This window comes from Octodon degus, unplaced genomic scaffold (genome assembly GCF_000260255.1).
Source record: "Octodon degus isolate 3935 unplaced genomic scaffold, OctDeg1.0 scaffold00018, whole genome shotgun sequence".
NCBI classification, from domain to species: domain Eukaryota; kingdom Metazoa; phylum Chordata; class Mammalia; order Rodentia; family Octodontidae; genus Octodon; species Octodon degus.
Window position 1 is genome coordinate 1,545,903 of NW_004524594.1, and position 21,699 is coordinate 1,567,601.

The following is a 21,699-nucleotide window of genomic DNA, read 5'->3' on the forward strand; positions in this document are numbered from 1 at the left end:
TTTCCTTTTCTCTTTCTTTCTTTCCTTCTTTCTTTCTTTCTTTCTTTCTTTCTTTCTTTCTTTCTTTCTTTCTTTCTTTCTTTTTTTCTTTTTGTGTGGAACCGGGGATTGAACTCAGGCCCTTGCGCTTGCCAGGGAAGCGCTTATTTTACTGAGCCTCTCCCCCCCTCAAATTTATTCTTAATAGTAAAGAAGTACTGCTTTGTATTTTTAAAAACATACACCCATATCTTCTTTATCCAGTCATCAGTTCACAGGCATTTGGGCTACTTCCAAGGTTCATGAGGCCAGCAAAATAGCTCCAGCAGACTAAAGCACCTGCTTAGGTAAGCTTAAGCAAGTACAGAGACTGCGGTTTGATCCTCGGCACCACATGCCATGCCGGGCCCACCCCAGGGTGGGCTGAGCCAGCCAGAGTCCAGGTGCACAGTCCAGGCATAGTGTTAGACACCTGTAATCCCAGTGCTGGGGAGGCTGAAAGCAGGAGGATTACCCTGAGTCTGAGCTGTGTAGTGAGACCCTGCAACAACCAAATACGTTTAAAAAAAATTAGCTATTACAAACTGCGGTACTATAAACATTGGTGTGCACATATTGCTATGGTACAATGTTTTTAATACTTTCAAGATACCAAAAGGGAACTAGCTGGGTTGAATAGAACTAGTCTTAGTTTTTTTTTTAATTAATTAATTTATTTATTTTTGCAGAACTGGGGATTAAACTCAGGCCCTTGCGCTTTCCAGGTAAGAGCTTATTCTACTGCACTATTTCCCCAGCCCTAGTCTTAGTTTTTTGTTTTTGTTTTTTTCAATACTGGGGATTGAACTCAGGACCTTGCACTTGCCAGGCAGAAGCTCAAGCCACTAAGCTATCTCCTAAGTCCTAGCTTTAGTTTTCTGAGGAATCTCCACATTATTTCTACAGTAGTTGCACCAGTCTACACTTGCACCACCAATAGAGGAGGGTTTCTTTTCCCCCACAGCCCCTCCAGCATGTTTTTGGTTTAATTCTGGATAATCGCAAGTCTATCAGAAGTGAGATGGGATCTCAGCACTGTTTTAATTTGCATCTATTAAATAACCAGGGATGTTGAATATTGTTTCATTTATTTATTTGCCATTTCTACTTCATCTGAGAAGTATCTATCCATTTCAGATGACCATTTTCCCCTCTGTCTCAGTCTCCCCAACACTGGGATTAAAGGCATGTACCACCATGCCCAGTTTTGGTGGCTGGCTCAGCATGCCCAGGGGGTGAGGCTGGGGTTGCCTGTGGTGCTGGGGGTCAAGCCCAGGTCCTTGCACTTGCCAGGTAGGCACTTAGACAGCTGAGCTATCTCCCCAGTCCTTGAGTTCTTTAGATGTTCTCAATCCTTTGTCTGAGGGACAGCTGGCAAAAATATTTTCCCACATATGTGTTGTCTTTTCACTCTGTTGGTGGTTTCTTTTGGAATGCAAAAGCTTTTTAATATAATGAGATCTCAATTGTTGATTCTTTGTGACAGTTCCTAGGCAATCTTGGTTTTGTTCATAAAGTCTTTGCCTACTCTAGTGTTTTCAAAAATTCTACTTATTATTTGTCCCAGAAGACTTACTGTTTTAATATTAGGATCTTTGATCCACTTGAGATTCAGTTAGGTGTGTGTTGAAAGATATAGATCCAATTTTAATGTTTGGCAGATGGAGTACCAGTTTTCCCATACCTTTTTTTTTTTTTTTTTTTTTTGGTGGAACCGGGGATTGAACTCAGGGCCTTGTGTTTGCCGGGGAAGTACTTATTCCACTGAGTCATCTCCCCGGTCCCTCCAGTACCACTTATTAAAGAGGCCATCTTTCTTTCAATGAATGTGTTTGGTACCTTTGACAAAGATGAGGTGGCTGAGTATGTTTGGAATTGTTTCTGCATCTTCTAATCTGCTCCATTGATTTTAGAGTTGTGGTACAATTCGTAGTATAATTTTAAATCAGGGATTGTGATGCCTCCTACTTGCCTTTGTTGCCCAGATTTGCCTTTTCTATTTTAGGTCTCTTCTGTTTCTACACGAATTTTAAGATTGTTTTCTCTAATTCTTTGAGATATGTTTTTGGAAATTTGATTAGAATTGCATTAAATCTGTATAACACTTTCAGAAGTATGGCCATTTTCACTGTATTGGTTCTTCCTACCTACAAGCAAAGGATATTTATTTATTTATTTTGGTGGAACTGGGGATTGAGCTCAGGCCCTTGCACTTGCCAGGCAAGCACTTATTCTACTGAGCCATCTCCCAGGCCCCTATTTTATTTTTTTGTATTTTAGTACAGGTTCTACAGGGTTTCACTTCGGAGATCAGACTCATAGTGATCTGCTGCAGTGATCCCACTAGCTGGGATTACAGGTGCATACCACCATGCCCAGGCTCAATTGCTGTCTCAGCATGCCCTGGGGGCAGGGCTGGCACAGCAGGTTGGGGATCGAGCCCTGGCCCCTGTGTCTGCCTAAGCAGGAGCTTTAATCCACTGAGCTCTTGGCCAGCCCCTCTTTTTTTTTTTTTTTTTTAAATGTATTTGGTTGTTGCAGGGTCTCAGGATGCAGCTCAGACTCATGGTGATCCTCCTGTTTTCAGCCTCCCCAGTGCTGGGATTACAGACATGCGCTACTTCACCCCAGACCCTGGCAGGCTCAGCCTGCCCTGGGAGTCGGGCTGGTGCAGCATGTGCTGCTAGAGATCGAACTGCAGTCTCCGATCTTGTCTAAGCAGGTGCTTTAGTCTGCTGAGTTATCTTGCTGGTCCTGTCTTTCTTTCTATTTTCTGATATCCTCTTCAATCTCTTTTTTCTTTTTTTGCATTTTAGTACAGGGTCTACAGGGTCTCACTATACAGATTGGACTTTAGTGATACTCCTGTTTTCAACCTCCCAAGAGCTGGGATTACAGGTGCGCGCCACCAGGCCCCATCTCAGTAGCTGTCTCCATGCGCCCCAAAGTAGGGGTCAGCACAGCATGTTGGGGATCAAACCCAGTCGCTGGGCCTGCCTAAGCAGGCGCTTTAGTCTGCTGAGCTATCTGGCTGGCCCTTCAATCTCTTTGTTCCTAGTACTGTAGTTTTCAATATAGAGGTCTTTTACATCCTTTGTTAGATTGATTCCAAGGTATTTCATTTTTTTGGATGCTATTGTGAAAAGTGTTATTTCCGCAATTTGTTTCTCAGTGATTCTGTTATTCCTATACACGAAGGCTACTGATTTTTGAGCAGACATGCATATTTACTTATTTGGTGCTGGGAACTGAACTCAGGACCTTGTGCTTGCCAGGCTGGTGCTATCCCACTGAGCTATATATCCCTGGGGCTAGACATGCATATTTAAATGCTGTGTTTTTTCCCCTCTGGTATGAGAATCTGAAAATATAAATAAGGACAAAAAGTTATAGTGGAAGCCAGGCATAGTGGCACTAAACTATAATGCCAGCGCTAGGGAGGCTGGGGTAAGAGGATTGCTGTGAGCTTGAGGCTGTTCCAGTGTGCAAAGTGAGTTCAAAATCAATAAGGCCATCCTGAACTACACAGTGAAACCCTGTCTCAAAAAAAAAGAAAGAAAGAAAAAAGAACCCTATTGTAATAATGAAAGCGCAAGTTAGCTCTGCTCATTGGCATCTTGCTGGAGCAGAAAGGAGACATTTCTAGAATCGCCTACTTCCAGTTTCACAGCTGCTCACCTGTGCACAGGGTCAGTCAGAGTTGTCTCCTCAGCGCACTTCCTCTCTGCCTTCCTTAAGGTTAATCTGGTCATTTTCAAAGTAAAGAAGTGAACAGCCGATGACAGAAGAAATTTGGGTATAAATTGAGGTGACTCATCCTCAAGATGAAAAACAATTATGAATTATTATGTGCTGTTTATTTTCTCTGCAAATGCTGTTTCATCCTCTAGAAAGAGTGGGTCTGTTTGGCAGGAGGTTGCTGCATACCACATGCATAGGGGGGTGGGAGGTGGGAAGAGATCCGCTAAAGTTGATTGCTTTTTTTTTTTGGTCTTTTTGAGACAGAGTCTCACTATGCAGTTCAGGCTGGCCTTGAGCTCACCTTGCAACCCAGGCTGGTCTTGAACTTGCAATGATCCTCCTGCCTCAGCCTTCAGCCAGATTTTTTTTTTTTCCAGTCCATAGTTACAGTGTCCTCCAAAAGTTCTAAGGTGGCATGAGGGCCTGTCCTTGCAAGCTCTCCAGTATGCAACTTGGCTGAGAATCTTTGGTCCTTAAGGTCCTTTGTGTGGAGTTGGAGCCCCCTAGGGGCATGGTTTTGGGAAAGCATCAAAGATTTTTTCTGTCTTCTGGCAGCCTTAAGTTCCCTAGAAAACTCCATCTGGCCATTCTACCCTTAGGTGCGTCACCATGACAGGCTTCTCCCTATTGTGAAGGGGAAACAACCCAGGAACAGGGTATCACCGGCTTCCCAGTTCCAAATTATAAAAAAGAGGCATCATAAATATAGTCTTGGTTTAAATGAACTTTGTCAGAAATGAGGCTGCTTCCTTTAACCTTGGAATAAAAAGGATGAAAAGCAAGTAAATTTAAGGTCAAAAAAATTTAGTTTGTCCCCGAGGCCTATGCATTGAGCTTATTTATCCATAGAACTTATTTTTTTCATTGAAACAAATCTTGCTAAGTTGCCATGTCTGTGCTCAGGTTTGTGATCCTCCTGTTTCAGTAACCCAAAGTTCTGGGATTACAGGTATTCATCACCATGTTCAGTGCAGTTTTTCAAAAGTGACTACAATCTCAATATTCCATGTGTGGTCATCAAACAGGACTGATGAGATCTCTAGCTACTAAACAGAAGAGAAGATAGACTTGAAATCATAAGATTAACAAAATTTAAAAAGTCTTCACTTTTGGCCTGCCAAACATAAAGGATCTACCTTTCCTATGAGTCATTAAGTTTCTCTAACTCCTGCATACACACCATCTTTTGTAGAAGGGCTGATTTTGTTGTTATTCTAGACCTACAAAGTGTTCAAATATTTTAATCTATTGATAACTTCCATCACTGAAGTTTTCTTTCTTTCTTTCTTTCTTTCTTTCTTTTTTTTTTTTAAGACAGTGTCTTGCTCTGTAGTCCATGCTGGCCTTGAACTCACTACATAGCTCAGGTTGGCCTTGAACTTGTGGTCCTTCTGCCTCAACCTTCCAAGCTGGGATTACAGGTGTGTTCCACCATGCCTGGCTGGAAATTGAGCCTATATGAATAATGTCAAGGAGAGGAGAGCCTTACATCCCCCCAACACTGGGGATTGAACTCAGGACCCTGCACTTGCCCTGCAGGCAGGTGCTTCTTCTACCAAGCTATCTCCCCGGCCCACAAGCCTTACCTCCTTACCTCCTTATTTATGTTTGAGATAGTCTCCTTTTTATTTAATAAACTAATTTTTTGAGATGGTCTCTTTGTAGTGCAGAGATCCTTAGATTCCCTTGAGAGGAATCTACACGTCAAAAGAGATGATTTGCTTAATTTCGATAAGTAGTATTGGGAGTCCATAAGACAGTCGTTAACCTACATTAGATCACAATGTTTTGATGCTATGAGTTGTGATCTTCAACACACGAGAACGTCTAGTTCTCTCAGCAATTTGGTCAGCACCCTAAGCAACTCTACTATACAGCTTGTGATCTGAATTTGTTTACTTATGTCTTGGACCGCGAGACTTGTTTTTCTACACTTGTCTGTGCCTCCTTGAACGACTGCATCGGCGCTCGCCCTTTGATGCCTGGGGCGTTCGCGCAATCGGTGATCCCTTGCGCCTTCTCCTCGCTTGATGTCTTCTCAGAGGCGACGGCGGCGGCGGAGGCAGCGCCGGGTCGCGGGCTGAGGTATCCGCGAGGCCTCTGGCTCAGGTCGCTTTCACCCGCTGGCCAGTAGAATTGGGTCCTTTATTGCCTTTGCGTCTGTTTTCTCCTTCTCTGCGAGGATCAGACCTTCCGCTGGGCTGCGAGTCGAGCCCTCGCCCGCGGAGCAGGTAGGCCCGGGAGGATCCTGGAGGCCCGACTCCGCATCCTTGCGCCGCGGGCCCGGAGCCCTCGGCGCCGGCGGAGGGCGGGCGGTCGGGAGGAGCGCGGAGGGGAGGGAAGCGGAGCGACGGCTGGCTGCGTGCGGGGGCGCGGCCCAGGGCGCCGCGGGGGAAGCCGGAAGGAGCGCAGAGCGGGGCTGGCCGGGACGGCTCCGAGTTGGGGACGTGGGGGCGGGGGAGAGGTCCCGGCGGGGGTCGGACTCCTTGGGTGTGGGGAAAGTGCTTTCCGGGATCTGTCGGAGCCCTGCGCGACGCGACCCTGTTCCTTCTCCTCTCCCCCCACCTCACGCTGCTGTTGTCATGACTCAGTTGCACCACAGACCCCTACTAAGTGTGGTCTTTTCGGGAACTTTGGAGTCGGGGGAGGCCGGTGAAACCAGTCCTTCGGCTTCTCTGCGCGAAGTGTCCCGTTCTTCCCTTTTTTGGATAGGGAAACGGGCTGAGGTCTGGGATATGACTACCCCATTTCCCAGGCAGATCATTAAATGTAGCCTAGGTCACTTTTGGCAACTTATTGGTTTACTTTTTTTTTTTTTTTTTTCTCCTCCCATTTTACCAGTTATGTTTGCACACAATAATTTCATTTGATTACTTGTGACCCCGTCTGTCCTAGGAATATAAATTATCACTGAAGGATTCAGAAGTTAAGGGATCACGGGATCTTTTTGGCTGGTTTTGCTTTTCAAAGTATAATTTAGGGAGAAGTAGCAACAGTTCACTTACTTTTTTCTTTTTTTTTAATTTTTATTTATTTTTATTTATTTGTGTGTGTGTGTGTGTGTGTGTGTGTGTGGCCAGCTCAGCCCACCAGGGGGCGGGGCTGGCTGGCATGTGGTGCTGGGGGATTGAACCGCGGTCCCTGTGCTTTGCTTAGCTTAGCTTGTTCTAAGTAGGTGGTTTAGACCACTGAGCCATCTTACCAGCCCAATTTTTTCTATTATTAGTACATATTTGCCATACACAATGATTGCATTCATTGTGAGTAGCTGTTATGTCTTTTATGTTTTTTTTTAATTATTTATTTATTTTTATTTATTACATTTATTTATTGTGTGTGTGTGGCCAGCTCAGCCCACAAGGGGGCGGGGCTGGCTGGCATGTGGTGCTGGGGGATCGAACAGCGGTCCCTGTGCTTTGCCAAGCTTGTTTCGAGTAGGTGCTTTAGACCACTGAGCCATCTCTCCAGCCCCTATGTTTCTTGATAGGTTATTTTATTTACTGTCTAATCCCCCCCCCCCATAAACTCGTTGCCAGGCAAATGCTGTGCTGCTGAGCTATATCCCCGGTCCCTAGGAATTTTTTTGTAAGTTTGGTCACTTTTTTTTTTTTTGGTCACGTTTCGTTAATGGTTTAGTTACTGTATATATTTAGATACTTATATGACAGTGAATAATTTGTAAGTTTTATTATTCCTTTTCTTTTTGTATGTGTTGGGATACTGGGAATCAAACTCGGGAACTCACTTTTTTTTTTTTTTTTTTTTTTGGCGGGACCGGGAATTGAACTTGGGCTAGTGCTTATTCTACTGAACTGTCTCCCTGGCCCAGGAACTCACTTTTGCCAGGCAGGCATTGCTCCGCTGAGCTATATCCCCTACCACCCCCTCCCCATTATTTGTTTTCTTTCCCAATTTGGAACTTTAGGAATTGTTTTTATTCATTTTATTTTTATTTGATTGAGTGACATGATCTTGATTTTTATCATTTATTGTTTGCTGGGGCAGAAAAAAGTCTAGATGTCACTCGGGGTTTCTACAGAGTATAGAGTGTAGCAGAATGGCTTGAATAGAGCACAGATTAAATTTCTTTTCTTTGGATAGAAACTGTACAGATTTGTATTTCTGCACAGTTTTAGGATTGTCATATGGATTTGGGAAGATTATTATTTTTGTGAAATTTTTTACTTTTGGTGTCCACAAGATTTATTTATTTTTTTCCGCAAAAAAAAAAAAAAGATTTATTTATTTTTAAAATTCTTCAGTGGGACTGAGGATTGAACCCAGGGCCTCAGGCATATTACTGAGGTCCCTGCCACTGAGTTGCACCTCCAGCCGTCAGATTTTGTAGGAAGGGCCTTTTCATCACTAGCAGTTTCTTGGTCAGCAGAACCTCAGTGGTTCCAGTAAGGGATGAATAAAGAGCCACCTGGCTTTGTGGAGAACCTAGATTGAGAAATTAAGCTAAAAATGGGTATTTTCTGATGAAGTTTTTAGTATAGAAGGAAATGTATATCAGAGCAAAGAATTTAGAGAAGGAAATCTCTGAATTTACTGGGGATTAATAAATTAGGCATAGACTTTAGAGTTAAAAATAGGATCTCACTGGCTTCATTAGAATGCTGAAAAATAGAGATCTGTAAGTGTTACCAAGGAAGTTTTGACACGTTACACATTTTATTTTTTGTGGTACTGAGGATTGAACAATTAGCTATATCCTCAGCCCTTTTTTGTTTTGAGAGAGGGTCCCACTAAGTTGTCCAGGCTGGAATTGAACTTGTGACCCTCCCTCCTCAGCTTCCCAGAGTGTTGGGATTGTAGACATGCAGCACCATGCCTGGCTTGTTATATTTTTGTGGGAAATGGTTATTTTTGTTTTGTTTGCTTTTTTTTTTTTGTACCAGGAATCAAATTCAGGACTTCATGCTTGCCAGGCAGGTACCAGGCCACTGAGCTATACCTCCAGCCTAGTTTTTAGGTTTGTTTTGGGCGGAACCCGGGATTGAACTTCAGGCCCTTGTGCTTGCTGGGGAAGCGCTTATTGTACTGAGCCATCTCTCTGGCCCCATTTTTGGGTTTTTTGAGACAAAAAACCTGGTCTTATTATACAGTCGAGGCTGGCCTTGAACTTAATATATTGCCCAATCTGGTCTCAAATTCACAGTGTTATTATTTCAGCCTCCTAGGTGCTGGGATTGCAAGTGTGCATATGCAGGCATGGCTTGTATGAAATAATTGGCAGAAGTTTAAGATAAATCAAGGCAGACAAGAAATGTGGTGGTGGTGGTAGGTTATAGGAATGGAGCTTATTACCATCTTCTCTGCTTTGTTGTAGAAATGTATACAGTTTTCACTTAATTAAATCATGTGTTCTATCAAAATCAAATAGGGCTCTATTCTGGCATTTGTTTTCAGAAATGTATAGGTTCAGAATGTGGTAAGAAAATTTGGGGGTTTATTATTTTTAAAATTTATATATATATATATATATATATTTTTTTTTTTTTAAATATATTCCGCTGTTTGTTTATTTATTACATTCATTTAGTGTGTGTGTGGCCAGCTCAGCCCACCAGGGGGCGGGGCTGGCTGGCATGTGGTGCTGGAGGATCGAACCGCGGTCCCTGTGCTTTGCCAAGCCCGTTCCAAGTAGGTGCTCTAGACCACTGAGCCATCTCTCCAGCCCCAAAATTTTTATATTTTTTAATTCTTTTTTTTTTTTGCGGATCCAGGGATTGAACTCAGGCCCTTGCACTTGCCATGGAAGCGCTTATTCTACTGAGCCATCTCCCTGGCCCCCTTTTTTTAAATTTTAAAAAATTATTTATTTATGTAACACAAGGTCTTGCTATGCAGCTTTGGACTTGTAGTGATCCTCTTGCCTCAGCCTCCTCAGCATTGGGATTATAGGCATTCACCACCACTCCTGGTGGTTTCAGTGGCCTGCAGCGCATATTTGAGGTTCTGGGGCTGGCGTGTTATGCAGTAACAGGGATTGATCCCAGATCCTTGCACTTGCCAAGCAGGCACTTAGACTGCTCAGCTAACTAAAGGTGTGAAATTCTTTGATTATATTCTAGGGCTTGACTTACAACAGAGTTGTTGAAGCAACTTTTTCATTTACTTAATTTTATAGCATTTTGTATTTAATTAACAGATTTTTGCACTGTGCTATATCTCCATGTCTTTAACATTTTTTCTTTATTTATTTGAGAAAGGGTTTCACTATGTAGTCAAGTTGGCCTTGAACTCACTGTATAGCCCAAGCTAACCTTGAACTCTGAGTGCTGGGATTGTAGGTATGTGTCACCATACTTGGTGACTTAAATTTTTTTCCTGAAAATTATGGAATTTTATAAAATTTTCTTTCTTTTTTTCATGTATTTTTATTTTTATTCTTTTGATTGAGGGTCTTGCTATGCAGTTTGGACTTGTAGTGATCCTCTTGTCTCAGTCTCCTTAGTGCTGGAATTATAGGCGTGTGCCACCTTTGGGCTGGCACAGAGTGCCCCAGGACCCAGGTCCAGCATGGCGTGTGGTACTGGGTATTGGACCCAGGTCCTTGTGCTTTCCAGGAAGGTGCTTAGACCACTGAGCTATCTTCCCAGCCCTTATTTTTTATCTTTTTAAAATTAAAAAAAAATTGTTATTTATTCTTTTAATTTAGTACAAGGTCCACAGAGTCTACAGAACAGAGTCTAACTACGTAGATTGGACTTGTGATTCTCCTGTTTTCAGATTCCCAAGTGCTGGGATTAGGGGACCCAGGTGACTGGGCGCCACCATGCCCATTCTCAATCGCCATCTCAGCGTACCCTTGGCCACTGTACTCTGCCTAAGCAGGTGCTTTAGTCTGCTGAGCCATCTGGCCGACACTTTTATCTTTTTGAGATAGGATTTCATTATGAAGTTCAGGCTGGCCATGAACTCATTTTGCAGCCCAGGCTGGCCTGGAACTCTCAGCTGTCCTCCTGTCTCCGCTTCCTGAGTGTTGTGATTATAGGCATGAGCCACCATGTCTGGCCCCTTACCTTTTAAAAATTTGTTTTATTTTTATGAAGATTTATTAGAGGAAGATATAGGACATAAAGATCAAAATGCAGGGGGCCTGCCCTTTAGCTCAGTTCTTTAAGTGGCTGCTTCAACAAAACAGTCAGGCTTGGGTTGCTGTGGTTCAGTCCCCACAACTCAAGCCAGCCAAGCCTGCCCTGAGGTCATTTGGTGCCCCCCCCCCAAAAAAAAAAAAAATCAAAATGTAGGTGCTCAGAGAAATGAGGCACTTTTATTTTTTGAGACAATGTCTCACTATATTGACCAGATAGTGTTTGAATTTGAGATCCTCTTATCTCAGCGTCCCAAAAGTGCTGGAATTACAGTTACAGGTGTGGGCCTCCATATACCTTGTTTTTTTTTTTTTTTTTGGCGGAACCAGGGATTGAACTCAGATCCTTGTGTTTGCCAGTCAAGCGCTTATCCTACTGAGCCATCTCCCCGGCCCCTATATACCTTGTTGAGGTCAACAGTTTCTTTTAGTTTTTCCCACAAATCTCAAAGGAATTAGAGAAAATTTTTTGTTGTTAACATACCACATTCCCCCCCTTCTTTCCCTCCTTTCTCATTTTTCTTCCCCCTCCCCTTCCTTCCCTCCTTTCTTCCTCTCAGCCTCTCTCCCTCCCTCCTTTCTTTCCATCCATCCTTTTTTGTTTTTTGAAACAGGGCCTATGTAGTTCAGTCTGGTCTTGAACTTGTTGTAGCTCTGGTTGACCTCAAACTTGTAGTGAACTTCCTGCCTCAGCTTTCCAGGGCTGAGACTACAGGCATGTGCCACCCTTTTTTTTTTTTTTTTTCCTGGAACAGAGTTAATCTAGGTTGAGCTGTATCCCCAGACTTTGTATTTAAATTAGTGACAAGTCTCTCTCAATTACTAAATTGCCCAGTTTGGACTTGAGCTCAGGATCCTCCTGCCTTACCTTCCTAGAGTGGTGGGATTCCAAGCATGCATCACCTGCAGCCACTCCAAACTCTTTTTTAAGAAACATGTAGCTTTGAAAGGGTTCTTGGGAATGAGAAGCATTTTTTCTCTCAGTTTGGCTTATAGAAAACAACAAAAACAAGACACAACAAAGTTAAGTTTCATAGTCATTCCTGTCTTTCAAGTGTTTTTTATAAACCCAGAAAGAGTTTACAGTGTCATAATTTCTGTTTGGACAGAAGTGCTATGATGCAAACCTGTCTTTTTTTTTTTTTTTTTTTTTTGGTACCAGAGATTGAACTCAGGAGCTTGCAATTGCCAGGCAGGTGCTTATGCCAATGAGCTATCGCCTCTGCCCTTAAACCTGTCTTTTAGTTTAGAGGTAATTTAATCTTTTCCAGTCCCCTCTTCAAGTTATTTAGACATAATATAAATTTTGTGATCAGTTATTGTTACAGTTTATTTTCCCAGTAGTTAGTGGCAAACTGCCAATGCAGTGTGTTAAGGAAATAGATTAGGGAATTAGGATACTGAAGCTTTTTGTTTCTTGTTGGGGAGAGTATTGGTTTTTTGAGATAAAGTCTTACTATGTAGTTCAGGCTGGTTTTAAGATCACTATGTAGCCCAGGCTGGTGTACAACTTGTAGCAGTACTGCCTTAGCCTCCCAAGTGCTGGGACTACAGATGTGCATCAAGTCTGGCCCCCATAACAGTTCTTTGGAGTTGATATTATGTATTTCCCATGGAGTTTTGTCTTTTATTTATTTATTTATTTATTTACTTTTTTAAAGACGCAGTCTTGCTGTGTAGCACAGGCTGGTTTTGGACTCAACCTTCGAGCACGCTGAGATTACAGACATGGCCACTGCACCCAGCCCCATGGAGATGTTTATTCCATCTCTTGCTGAACTTTGAGAGAGGAATAATTGGACCATGATCATACCCCATGGTACAGCAAAGCAGATATTTCAGTGCAAGGTTGTGTTTACTTTTGCTGGTTTTAAAATTTTTTTTGGTGCTGGAGACTAGAGTCTGTGTTTAATGAATGGGAATGATAATATATCTGTCATTTTACTTCTGTTGAGAAAAAGTGGGAAGTTGAAATTGCTTTAAGAAGATGGTCTTCAAATGTTAACTTCTGTACTACCTTAGAGCAGTGATCAGCATGTGTCACCTAGGTTATTAGGCAGCTTTCTACTTCTGAGGCAGCTTTGTGTTAGTAATGGCAGATAGAGATGAACACACCTTAAAGTAGCCCTGGCTGAATTTACCAATGTCCCTGTGGAACACAGTGAGTGGCTGCAAGTGGTAGTGATGGGCTAGTATTTTAGATATTGTATGTTCAGTTGGGATGAGACCTAAGATATTTAATTCTCTTCTAGTTAATCTTGGCTTGTGTGTCTGTTGATTAGTGTAGGTGTTTTTTTTTTTTTTTTTTCTTTTTGAGACAGGGTCTCATTATGCAGTTCAGCCTAGCCTTGAGCTTGCTTTGTAGCCCAGGCTGGTCTGGAACTTGCAACAATCCTTCTGCCTCAGCCTGAGTGCTAGTATTACAGGCCTGTGCCACCATACCTGGCTTGATTAGCATAAGTATTAACTTTATTTTATTTTTTAATAAGTATTAATTTTAGTTTGTTCTCTGTCTCTTCCTCTGCTGTTAAGATGAATAATCTTTATGTCTCTACCTATACTTACTCCTTTTCTCATTGTGTATGTTTCTGTATTATGCTCCTCTCTTGATCTCTCCAGGTTTTGAAATATTCCTGGCATATCTTCTTGTGTTTTTCTCTTTTTCTTTTTCTTCCTGCCCCCCTCTCCTTCCTTCTCTTCCTTTCCCCGACCCTTTCTCTTTCTTTTCATAGTCTCAGCCCTTAGTGCATCTAGAAATATTTATTGAAGGCTCATTAGATGCTGTGGCATAAAAGTAGACATAGTATTGGGTTTTCTTTTTTCCTTTTTTATGATGGTGGGACTTAAACCCACAGCACCTCTACCACTGAACCACATTGTTGCTTAGTTGTCCAGCTTGGGCTTCAATTTGCCATCTTCTTGCATCATCATCTGTCCCTGGTAATGTGGGTGTTCTTGCCCTTAAGGAATTTAGGTTACACTTGTGGTATGTAAAACATTTAGACTAGCACTCTATATGGTAGCTGTTCTCATTATCAGTATTATTATTTTAGCAAATTAGAGATTACATATGTCCTTATTTTTGGGATTGAACCCAGTGCTTTGCGCATGCTAAGCAAGCATAGTACCACTGAGTTGCATCCCATCCCTTTATGTTCTTTAAAAGGAGAGCCAAGCATGGTGATGTCTGTCTGTAATTCTAGTTATTTGGGAGGCTCAGGCAGGAGGATCTCAAGTTTGAGGATAGTCTGGGCAATTTTGCAAGACTTTGTCTCAAAACCTAAAAACAACTAGGGACACAGCTGAATACCAAGGCCCTGGGTTCAATTCTCAATATTATGAAAACAAGCAGTAAATAAAAAAGAACTTTTATTTTTCTGACAGTGTTGAGGATTGAATCCAGGGGCCTATGCACGGAGCTACACATTCCCATTCCTTTTTTTAATTTAAATTTTCTGGCTAAATCACTTAAGTTGCCCAGGCTGAGCTTGAATTTATGCTTCTCCTGCCTTACTTTCTCAAGTGCTGGGATAATAGGCATGTACTGCTTTGCCTAGCTTAGAAATGCTTTTGGGGCCGGGGAGATGGCTCAGTGGATTAAGCACTTCCCTGGCAAGCGCAAGGGCCTGAGTTCAATCCCTGGTTCCACCAAAAAAAAAAAAAAAAAAAAAAAAAAAAAAAAAAAAAAGAAATGCTTTTGAGGTAACTTTAATAGGGAGGAGGAAGATAAAGTAGCATATTCAACACTGCATTCCCTTGTTGCTTTTCAAGTTAAAAAAAAATGTTCTTTACTGGGAATGAGAAACCTAGAAAACAATAATATCTGAGTTAGAGTTACAAATATAAGATTAAAAAAAATTCTTATAAAGTATTGTACCAAAATAGGGCAAGACTATTTTGGAATATATTTTTTTATTTTTCAAAATAGGTAGAAAATATCTAAGCAAGTAATTGAATTGTGCCCTTTCTTAGAACTGACTTGTGCATAAGGGATTTGGAAGATGCTGATTAACAACTGGAAAAGAATGGTATTTAGGAAAATATTAAAAATACCAAATCACACAGGGGAAACTTGTGGAAGAGTGAACATATTTTTTTACATAGTGGTAAAAGTCAAGAATCTATTAGAAATTTTTAAATTACTCTTAGGTCTGTCTGCCATTATTAGTTAAGTGTTGCTTCAGCCTTTAAAATCTATCTTTATGTTTTTCTAAGTCTCCTTCACATTGTTATTATATCATTTAAAAGTATGTGTCCAATGATTATATAGAGCTTTTATTTTTAAATCATTTATTTGGTAAATGTTTCTAACTCTGCAGAAGATGGTCAGGATGGTGCATGTGTATAATCCCAGTATTTGGGAGGCTGGGGCAGGAGCATCACCATGAGGTTTTTTTTGTTTTTGTTTTTGTTTTAGGGAAGGATCTACAGGGTGTTCAGGGTCTCACTACTGTATCGGACTTGTAATTTTCCTGTTTACAGCCTCCGGAGTGCTGTGATTACAGGTGCGCGCCACCATGCTCAGTCTCAATCACCACCTCAGGACGCCCTGGGGACAGGGCTGGCAAGGCAGGCGTAGGGGTCGAACTCCTGTCCCCTGCAGTCACCATGAGTTTGAGGCCAGCTAGCCTGGGGTACAAAGCAAGACCCTGTCTCAGAAAACAAAATGAGAGAGAGAGAGAGAGAGAGAGAGAGAGAGAGAGAGACTGACTATGTTATTGTGAACTATGTACTTACTATAGTGAGTTTTTTTTTTTTTTCCTTTTTCTGGTAGTGGGTTTGACAGTCCTGCTAATGTCAACTTCATTGAATTAAAAATTGCCTAAAACAGCAGTCCCCAACCTTTTTGGCACCAGGGACTGGTTTCATATAAATTTTTTTTTTATGGGGATATAGATATTTCAAATGCTTTACATTTGTTGTACACATTTTTTCTTTCTGTTTTTGAGACAGGGTCTTGGTATGTTGTTCACTTTGAGCTTACTATGTAGTTCATGGGCACCACCATACACAGATTCATTTATTGTGCCCTTTATTTGTATTTTTATTATGTTGTAATATATAATGAAATAATTATACAATGTACAACAAAGAATAATCAGTGGGAGCTCAGAACTTGTTTTCCTGCCACTGGACAGCCCCATAGGTGGAGTGGGTGTGGGAGATAGGAAACAGTGACACCTGATGTGTGTTGCTTATGTCCAGTCTGCTCTGAAATTTGTTTTGTTTATTGGTACTGTAGAAGACTGGTTCACAAAGATAGGATGTTGGAAATAAAACAGGCTTTTCAGGGCTTTTAAAAAATATTTAAATACAATTTATTTCAATTTCTTTATTCACTGTCTTCATTGTTTTCAATAAATATTACTTGAGCATCTATCATGTGTCAAGTACTAGTCTAGATGTTGGACTATAGCAAGTAACAAAACTGGAAAACATAAAGCTACAGCTTGCTTACATTCTGAGAGGAAAAAAATAGATATAAGAAAAATCAGGGGAAGTAGAGAAGGAGTTTAGAAATGAAAGGAGGGTATTGTAGTTTGTTTGTTTGTTTTGTTTTTAAGAGTTACACGATAATTTATTGATCCTCTCCCTGCCCTTGTAGTCTCTGGGTCACTTTTTCCGCTTGTAGAGCTTGTTTGCCAGCACCAGGACAATGGCTAGGGGGAGCGGTGCAGCGTACTGTTGGATGAGGCTCATGATGTGGTGGTAGCTGGCTTCCTCATACTGCGAAAACACAGCCAGCTGATCCATCTCCTTGTACAGTGCCTTCAACCTGGCTACTTTCTCCGTGTCCTTTTGCCCATCATTCTGCAAGATCTAGCACTGCTTCAGAGTGGCTCGCTGCAGACACTGAACCACCAGCCAGTTGCATTTATTATCCTGGATGTCATTTTCAGGGCTTTTGAGGCAACCTGTATAGAGATTTGAAGTTATCTCAAACATACTTTTAAGAATTTAAGATTTCAAGTAGTTGATCATCTTCTAGCATGGACAGCATTGACTCAGTGTTTACAAATGACTGATGGATACATTCTTTCCCAGTTAGGGAGTTGTTTGAAGTTGAGATATAGTGGTCAAACTGGAAATTGAAGTATGTGATCATGTACTAGCTGGGAAAAAGTAGGCCCTCGTTTAGTATCTTTCAGAATCTCTATTAATTTTTGAAACGTCACAAATATCGATGTTCACTCATAATTCCAGCTTGGCTTTGAATGACTTTATATGTTGGCTAGGACATAGTTTTCTCTTGGAGTAACAGATGCAATTTGTTGAGTGGGTTGAATTTATCACAAAAGTAAGGAAATTTCCAAAATTTGGTGTCACTGAAATGTTTGCTCTTGTAACTCAAAAACTGGCCAGTGATCGACTGTTAGAAAGCTGTCTCACTTCTATATAGGAGAAGACATGCCTTATGTCCAGTCTTTTCACGGAGCTACACAAACAGACGTAAGTTAAGGACATGCACTTTAATATGATAAGTAATCTTTTTTTTTTGAGACAGGGTTTTGCTAAGTAGTTCAGGCTAAACTTGAACTCATTACATTGCCCAGGCTGTACTTGAAATTGCAGTGATCCTTGAGCCTCAGCCTCCCAAGTGCTGGTATCACAGGTATGTACCACCATGCCTAACTAGGTAGATAATTTTAAACTCATTCTGTAAAATGTTAAGTTAAGGTGGCACTTTTCAGTTAGCCCGTATTTCCTTTTTAAAAATATCTTCTATCTATCATTCTGTCTGTCTGTGTATCTGTCTATCTATCTATCTATCTATCTATCTATTTATCTGTCTGGTACAAGGTCTCACTACGCAGCTTAGACTTGTAGTGATCCTCCTGTCTCAGCTTCCCCAGTGCTGGGATTACAGATGTGTACCACCATGCCTGGTTTTGGTGGCCAGCTTGGCGTGCAGTACTGGAGATCAAACCTGTGTCCTTGTGCTTACCAGGCAGACACTTAGACTGCCAAGCTATCTCCACAGCTCCTAGCCCACATTTCTGTATGGATGATAATGTGTAGGATCACATTCAAGCAGTATCTTTGACCTGAATATTGAAACCAAAAGTCATCCAGTCATACAAACTGCTCTATTTGTGCATTTATTAACACAAAATGACCAGCTCAGTTTTCCTGTTGATCATTCAAAGACTTGAATAATTGTCTAGTTGTGGTGTTGGTTGATAACAAAAGTGCACATGATGTGTTTACATGCACATCCTCCTGAAAAATGTCATCTGAGAACAGGCATTGTTGCCTTGCAGTCAACCTGGATTGCATACCACAGTGACTCATTAATCCTCTTTTAACATTTGTGCCTCAATATTTACTACTGTTTCATCAGTTCATCATGTTATGGGCTAGCTGGAAGAAGAACATGTGGTACCTGTTGAACTGCAGTCTCTGACCAATGTCCTTAGCAGTAAGAAGGAACAAGCCTTTACCAAGTCTTTACCAGTAGTAAAGGGCTTCTTAGCTTTAGCCATCTGGTTAGTCACTAAGTATCAGGCTTTCAGTACAGACACATTTGGTTAAATGGTGGCCTTCAGTAATTACTGTTGTTTGTTCTGAAAACCTCCAAAGGGTGCTTGGTCTCTCTGTTGTGAGGCAGTTTTGAAGATTTCATGGCTTTGTTGATTAGTTGGTCACCACATACTATGTAAAGCAGGGTTGGAGAATGTGAATCATCTGTTGCAATTAACCTGTAATTTGAGCAGTACTCTTGATATTTTCCTCTAAATGTAGCTTTTTTTTTTTTTTTTTTTTTTTTTTTTTTCCAGAACTGAGGATTGAACTCAGGCCCTTGCACTTGCCAGGCAAGCGCTTATTCTACTGAGCCATCTCCCCAGCCCTAAATGTAGCTTTTTGTTGGCAGTCTTGGAGGCTTCTGTCTTATCACTGGATCTTGGTTTTGGTTAGGGTTAGCTTGTGACTGAGTAAAGTGCACAGTGTGCGAAAGGTATAGATGGAAATGGTAAATAAGATAGTAGTTGGGCCATGCATGGACTAAAATAAGTGTTGGATTCTGACTTAAAGCCTGCCACCAGAAGCAGCTGTATGGTTGAAAGACATCAAATCATTTGCCACTATTAAACCTATCATCAGATGCAGCTTAATTATCCCTTGCCACTTACTGAAAGAGTGCCAAGCAGTTGCTTAATTATGGCCTCTGTGTAGTCAGACCTCTCTGGAAATGTTAATCTGTATTTTCACTCACTCTCCAATGCTAACATCACTGCCTCAGCTCCACTTCAGATCATCAGGCATTTGATTTTCAGTAGGACCAGGCACCCTGGGATCCCTAGGTGCCCAGTTTGTGGTAGGCTTTATGCTACTATGAGAATCTAGTGTTGCTGCTGATCTGACATGAGGCAGATTTCAGGCTGTATTGCAAGCAATGTTAGCACTAGAAATGCAGGCAGAGCTTTACTTTCTGGCCTGTTGTTCACCTCCTGCTTTGTAGTTTGGTTCCTAACAGATTACAGACTGGTCTCAGTCCATGGCCTCGTGTTTGGGGACCTCTTGCCTAGTAGATTACTAAAGCATGCTCCTGCTTGTGTCTGGATGGGTCTCGGAAGCATGAGCTATGACATGTCTCTTACCCATCCTTTTTTGACACTGTTCCCCACCTCTGTTTCTTTCAACTGAGAGCTAAACAGCTTTCCTCTGTGATGTTTCTGCCTTGGAGCCAGCTGAATATCATGAAACTAGGAGCTAAACTGTGAAACTCTATTCCATTAAGTGTGGATGTTGGGTATTGTGTCTCAGTGATGAGAAAGCTATCTAATACTCAGAGCCGTCACACTAAGTTACATTCCCAGCCCCAGCAGCACTGCCACACCCCCTTTTGTTTGAATTTAGGCTTTGTAAAGTCATTAGATAGGCCAGGCTGGGCTTGAATTTATGAGTTTTTGTTTCCGCCTCCTAAAATGCTTGGATTACAGGAATGCATCCTGTCTCTGCCTGCTTGCTTATTTACTTACGGTGCTAGGGGGAATACAGCCCAGGTCCTTACACATGCTAGACAAGCACTCTTCTACTGAGCCACATCACCAGCACAGGATTTTTTTTGTTGTTGTTGTTGTCTTTTTTTTTTTTTTTTTTTTGGCAGAACCAGGGATTGAACTCAGGCCCTTGCACTTGCCAGGGAAGCGCTTATTCTACTGAGCCATCTCCTGGGCCCAGCACAGGATTTTTGTTTGTTTGAGACAGGTTCTGGTATACAGTTTAAGCTGGACTTGAATTCACTGTGTAGTTCAGGTTGGCCTTGAGATTGTGGCAGTCCTGAGTGCTGGGATTACAGATGTACACCACCATAACCAGTTTTATGACTGGTTTTTGAAAGGTTTAAGCATGAGTGTGTGACTTTAATTTATGCTTTTAAAACATTACTGTCAGGGGAGTGATTTGGAGAGAAAAGAAATGGGAAAAATATAGCTGAGAGCCCTCAGAATAGCCTAGGTAAAAGATGATAATAGTTAGGATTAAGCCATAGACAAAGAGATGAAAAGAAGTAGAAAGATTCCAGAGATATTTTAGAATTAGGACAGACAAGACTTAATGATGGATTGGTGTGTGGGAAGAGAGAGGTGTCAAGTATGATTCCAGATTTCTAGCATGAGCATCTGGGTAGATGAAGGTGCCATTTCTGCAATGGAAACATTGGAGGAGTAGCATATTTTGAATAGATTTGGGGAGTGGAATGAAGACCTCAATTTTAGGCATGCTAAATGTGAAGTGCCTGTTGAAAACATACAACTGGAGACATCAAGTAAGTAATCTTGGGGTGCTGCTCAAGAGTGGCACGGGAGATAAATATGGATGGTGTTGGTATGTAGATGGGACATACTGGCAATGAAGTAGATGAACTCACCTAGTGAAATATATAGCACAAAAAAGATCATTCAGGTCCAAGTGCCAAGACATTTAGAAGAAATTAAGATTTTTATCAGGGAGACATGAACATATTTCAAGAAGGAACTGAACAACTATTATGTTGGGTTTGGCAACACGGGAATAATTGATGATTACAGAAGAAATAATGCTTGAGGAATGTAGGGCCATGATCCAGATTGAAGTAGGTTAATGGAGCCAGCAGGAGGAAGTGAAGATAGTCTATATTTTTATGATTAGCACACCAGTCTTTCTGTAAGAAGTGATATTCATAAGATAGTAAGATTCATGAAGGTAGGAGCTGTAACTTTTTCTGTATTCTTAGCTGCTTTGTCTGGGTGATTTGATAGGACAGTGTACATGAAAAATAAGGATATTCACCAGATGGTGAGAAATGATTTTCTCTCCATGTAAATGTTGGCCTTGAAAGTTAAGGATTTATCTAAGCTTCATGTACTTTAAAACTTTGCTATCTTTAGCTTTCTTTCTTTCTTTCTTTTTTTTTTTTTTTAACTTTCTTAGTGAATGAGTCTTTGTGCCTTGTTTTTATTGGCTTAATTTAAAGTTCATCCCTTATCTTTTTTTTTTTTTAATGCTTTTCTGTGGTCATTGTTAGTATAGTTAATTAGCTCAGGTGCTTGGTTAAATCCTTAATTCATTTATTCATTCATTGACTCATTCATTTATTGGCTTTTTTTCCTGACTGGGTTAATTGTGACAAAGCTCTGTATTTTATGTTTGTTTCTATGTTGTTTGCTGTTTAGTACATAGATCCTAATTAGCATTGTGAAATAATATTAAGCATTTGGCTGTAATTCTGTCTAAAATTTTATATACCCTTCCTGGGAAGTACTAAGCAGTAGTTGCTGCTGCTGCTGCTGCTCCTGCTCCTCCTCGTCATTGTCTTTGTTGTCGTCATCCTCCTCCTCCTCCTCCTCCTCCTCCTCCTC

At 41.3% G+C, this 21,699-nt stretch overlaps 1 protein-coding gene and 1 pseudogene across 5 annotated transcripts in view; one reads left to right on the forward strand and one right to left on the reverse strand.

Annotated features, from left to right (window-relative positions):
- Positions 1-5,787: 5,787 nt before the first annotated feature.
- Positions 5,788-21,699, forward strand: part of Ambra1 (autophagy and beclin 1 regulator 1) — a 225,702-nt gene continuing 209,790 nt past the window's right edge. For all 5 annotated transcript variants that reach the window (XM_004626987.2, XM_004626988.2, XM_004626989.2 and 2 more), the window contains exon 1: positions 5,788-5,990. The gene's annotated coding sequence lies outside the window, so the exon portion shown is untranslated. The remainder of the gene's footprint in view (positions 5,991-21,699) is intronic.
- Positions 16,472-21,699, reverse strand: part of LOC101591335 — a 17,732-nt pseudogene continuing 12,504 nt past the window's right edge.